The 5,159-nt window shown below is 45.7% G+C and overlaps 1 long non-coding RNA gene across 1 annotated transcript; it reads right to left on the reverse strand.

Moving 5' to 3' along the window:
- Positions 1–962: 962 nt before the first annotated feature.
- Positions 963–2,210, reverse strand: LOC115106215 (uncharacterized). Its single transcript, XR_003860003.2, has 3 exons — positions 1,874–2,210; positions 1,588–1,650; positions 963–1,348 (listed from the first exon to the last, which is right to left on the reverse strand). It is a non-coding gene; the product is annotated as an uncharacterized LOC115106215 (long non-coding RNA).
- Between the last annotated feature and the right edge of the window lie 2,949 nt (positions 2,211–5,159).

Genomic DNA, 5,159 nt, shown 5'->3' on the forward strand with positions numbered 1-5,159 from the left:
GGTTTAATGACTTCAACCCCAAGTAATGGCACTCAAGCTGCTTGATTTGGATTATAGGCACATTTGTGTGAATTTATCACCGTTGGATCTCAAGCCTAACCCTTGTGCACTCTGCTCTCTGCCCCTTCTCCTTTGGGCTACTCAGTTATTGAAGGTGGATTACTGCTATCTGCTGGATCATAAAACATACTGCTGCTGTAAGTCATTACATTTCCACTACTACATTCGTGCTGTTGATCACAACCAGTCATATTTAGTATCCATCGAAGCAACATTCACAAGGGAATTTAATTCATTTGGACTTTTGCTCAGTACTTGAAGGGTGTCATTTCCAATGCTACCGAGTTGCCAACACCGATTTGCTGGTGAGTGTTGAGCCAATATTTTTTTCTGTATCTACCTGCAGGTTCAGAGGCATCAAGCAGACACCAGACACAATTTTCTTATTGTTTTTTAAATTAAGGATAGCCAGGGGCACAGTTCAACACTCAGACTAAATTCACAAACAAAGCATTTGTGTTTAGTGAGTCTGACAGATCAGAGTCAGTAGGGATGACCAGGGAAGTTCTCTTGATAAGTGCTTGAATTAGACAATTTTCCTGTCCTGCTAATCATCCAAAATGTAAGGAGTAAAAAGTACATTAATTTCTTTAGGAATGTAGTGGAGTAAACGTTGTCAAAAATATAAATAGTAAAGTACAGATACCCCAAAAACGACTTAAGTAGTACTTTAAAGTATTTTTACTTAAGTGCTTTACACCACTGGAGACTGGTGACAACACCAAAGCAGCTTCCCCTAATGTATCCTGGAGAGAAAGAGCAAGAGCATGTGGCAGTGGAGGGATCATTAAATTATGTAAAGGTAACAAGTACATAGCCTGAAGTAGACACCAATTCAGGCAAGCTATGTATGAGTAATCTATATGTAATACCACACAACATGGAAAGAGACACACCTTGAGAGCATCATGCCAAACGGGAAGTATAAAGAAGGTGCTTTTCTTGAAAGACTGGGAAGGAGAGAAGGCGCTCAGCTGAGGTCCAAGCATTCTGATATGTTCTGTCCAGTTGTCCCTTCAAACAGGCATGTAGGTGCCATCAACTAGCCTATACACCATCTGAGTGAGTGAACTGTGAGGATGGCAGAGAGAATCAATAACCACTGTTGAGCATTTAATTTAAAAATAGTGTAGTATTATTCTAGAGTCAGATTGTCTCAGCACGGTAGGGTACAGCAGGGTTAGAGATATGCAAACTTACAGTCATGGTGCCAGGCCTTTTGCTTCTCGTCAGGGTGTTGTAGGAAGAAGTAGTGTAAAACGTTTTTGGATCGGGCTGAGTGACTGAACTGTGTAAATGAGAGGATGTGACGGGAATCAATAATCAAGTAATATCAGACTGGATCTGTATCATTGATTATCAGCCCCCCTGAAAGTTGATAGGTATACATTCAGAAAAGTAGGCCAATTGTCCTAGCAATTCATGTAGTATCCTCACACACATGCCTTTTCTGCATTTGCCTTTTATTAAACAGGAAAGGTTTGTGACATATACCCACACCAATAAAAAGGCTGATTTTTAACTTACTGCATTGGTTGATGTAACGTTAACTGGATGAAGTTCATGATGGTCTGCTCAGGTGCCCTTCTCCTGCAGGCACATTCCCGAACCCACGCACAATATCAGCATTGACTATAGCTTATCTGGATATTGTTGTAATGAATGTGTAAGAAATAGCTCTATAAAGGCCCAGATAGGTAGCCATTTACAGTAACTACGGTAAATTAGTAGCCTACTCCATCAATGTGCACCAGCATCAGCCAGACAGAAGATCTAGCTAAGTTAGCTACAGAAAGTAATTTCGAAATATCACCTTGCTGTAGCAGGTACCTCTGGCTGGGCAGCTTTATCTTTTATCAGGTTCACGGTCTAACTTACTTCCACTAGCTAGTTACTACTAGCATGACTATAGCCAGTAGCCATGTAGGGTGTAATATTTGTGTTGTGGAGAAATGACCAGGCAGGAGACGGGAGTACAGTTAGTTTTTCCTTTAGTCAAAAAACCCTCGTGCTCTACCGTTCCCGGCATCCCAGTGCGCATGTGCATTTCCTATTAGGTGTAGTAACGTAACACTGCCGTAATGCATTACTGCTTAGTAACAGCACAGTAACTAATATAAACAGATGTAGATCCCAGATACTACCCTCCTCCCCCAAATAAATATGTTAGGTAACTACTAATGCAATATCTGAACAATGCATTCTTAAACATTTTTCAACTACTGGGTTGAAGCAGACTTTTCAGAGCCCAGCACAAATCCAGGGGATTATTCTGCCCCGAAGATGGAGTTTGTGTCCTAATAACTAACCCAGGTAATGTCATTTTTCTTTCCTTTTATCTAGGACATATTAAAATGTTTGTTTTACTGTCTGTTACCTCCTTAACCAGCACAACTCACAGGTCAAGCTTTTGAGGTGCCCTTCGCTGTCGAATAGGATATCTCCGCTCCTCCTGGGCTTCCTGTGGTGGGCCAGGTTCGGGTGGAAGGTCAGGCTCTGTCTCTCCCGTACGTCCACAGTCAGGAGAATGAATAGTCCTGGGGGTCGTTATTGTTCTTGTTCTCTCAGCATGTCTCTGCTGGGGCGTTGGACCGTAGCAGATGATCCACATGAACGTTGACCTGGCGATGACCAATTTGGACTTGGTAAGTCAAAGGTCCTCTGCGTTGCAAGATCACACCTGAGTTCCACAGGAGCTTGGGGTGTCTGAAATCACGTACCATCACCCTCTCTTCCTCTTTGAATTCTCTGACAGTCTTTGAGTGTCTGTCATGAGCTTTCTTCTCAATTTGAGCATAATTTTTCTGACTTGGTGACAGAGTCCGTGATGCAAATGCAATAGGGTGTTCTTCACCTGACAGTAGAACATGTGAGATGACGGCTCCTACTCCGTATGGAGATGCATCACACGCGAGTCTCAGCTTCATCTCTGTGTTATAGTGGGCAAGCCACTTGCTCTTTAGCAGACGCTGTTTGCAAGTCTTGAATGCTTCTTCGCATTGTGGGGACCAATTCCACTTTGTATCGGCCTGCAGCAGTTGGTGAAGCGGATGCAACAATGTGGACAAGTTTGCCACAAACTTTCCGTAATAGTTCAGGAGCCCCAAAAATGACCTCAGCTCTGAGATATTTGTGGGTGCTGGTGCGTTTACGATTGCTTCCACGTTGCTGTTGGTTGGATGCAGGCCTTGTGCATCAATCTTGTATCCGAGATACTCCACTGAGTCCTGGAGGAACTCACACTTGCTGCGTTTCATTCTCACTCTGTATTTCTCCAGTCTTGACATCACTTTGTCCAGCACTACAAGGTGCTCTCCAATGGTTGGTGCTGACAAGAGGATGTCGTCCATGAAGCACACAACATGGTCTATACCGTCCAAGATCTGATCCATTGTTTATTGGAATATCGCTGGAGCTGTCGAGATTCTATAGGCCAAGCGATTGAATCTGAATAGCCCCTTGTGTGTATTGATGGTCAGATACTGTTCTGACTCCGGATCCAGCTTCAGTTGCTGATAAGCGAATGCCAGGTCCAGCTTACTGAAAACCTTCCCACCAGCTAGAGTGGCAAACAGATCTTCAGCGTTTGGTAGTGGATATATTTTAACAAAGCTAATCTGAAAACAAGACTCCCTAAATTTTACCAGCATATCGATTGCGCAACCAGGGGTGGTAAAACCTTGGATCATTGTTACTCTAACTTCCGCGACGCATATAAGGCCCTGCCCCGCCCCCCTTTCGGAAAAGCTGACCACGACTCCATTTTGCTGATCCCTGCCTACAGGCAGAAACTAAAACAAGAGGCTCCCACGCTGAGGTCTGTCCAACGCTGGTCAGACCAAGCTGACTCCACACTCCAAGACTGCTTCCATCACGTGGACTGGGACATGTTTCGTATTGCGTCAGATGGAAATATTGACGAATACGCTGATTCGGTGTGCGAGTTCATTAGAACGTGCGTCGAAGATGTCGTTCCCATAGCAACGATAAAAACATTCCCAAACCAGAAACCGTGGATTGATGACAGCATTCGCGTGAAACTGAAAGCGCGAACCACTGCTTTTAATCAGGGCAAGGTGTCTGGTAATATGTCCGAATATAAACAATGCAGCTATTCCCTCCGCAAGGCTATTAAACAAGCTAAGCGTCAGTACAGAGACAAAGTGGAATCTCAATTCAATGGCTCAGACACAAGAGGCATGTGGCAGGGTCTACAGTCAATCACGGACTACAAGAAGAAACCCAGCCCAGTCACGGACCAGGATGTCTTGCTCCCAGGCAGACTAAATAACTTTTTGCCCGCTTTGAGGAAATACAGTGCCACTGACACGGCCTGCAACGAAAACATGCGGTCTCTCCTTCACTGCAGCCGAGGTGAGTAAGACATTTAAACGTGTTAACCCTCGCAAGGCTGCAGGCCCAGACGGCATCCCCAGCCGCGCCCTCAGAGCATGCGCAGACCAGCTGGCCGGTGTGTTTACGGACATATTCAATCAATCCCTATACCAGTCTGCTGTTCCCACATGCTTCAAGAGGGCCACCATTGTTCCTGTTCCCAAGAAAGCTAAGGTAACTGAGCTAAACGACTACCGCCCGTAGCACTCACTTCCGTCATCATGAAGTGCTTTGAGAGACTAGTCAAGGACCATATCACCTCCACCCTACCTGACACCCTAGACCCACTCCAATTTGCTTACCGCCCAAATAGGTCCACAGACGATGCAATCTCAACCACACTGCACACTGCCCTAACCCACCTGGACAAGAGGAATACCTATGTGAGAATGCTGTTCATCGACTACAGCTCGGCATTCAATACCATAGTACCCTCCAAGCTCGTCATCAAGCTAGAGACCCTGGGTCTCGACCCCGCCCTGTGCAACTGGGTACTGGACTTCCTGACGGGCCGCCCACAGGTGGTGAGGGTAGGCAACAACATCTCCTCCCCGCTGATCCTCAACACGGGGGCCCCACAAGGGTGCGTTCTGAGCCCTCTCCTGTACTCCCTGTTCACCCACGACTGCGTGGCCACGCACGCCTCCAACTCAATCATCAAGTTTGCGGACGACACAACAGTGGTGGGCTTGATTACCAACAAC

Source organism: Oncorhynchus nerka, linkage group LG23 (genome assembly GCF_034236695.1).
Source record: "Oncorhynchus nerka isolate Pitt River linkage group LG23, Oner_Uvic_2.0, whole genome shotgun sequence".
In the NCBI taxonomy this organism is placed as follows: Eukaryota; Metazoa; Chordata; class Actinopteri; order Salmoniformes; family Salmonidae; genus Oncorhynchus; species Oncorhynchus nerka.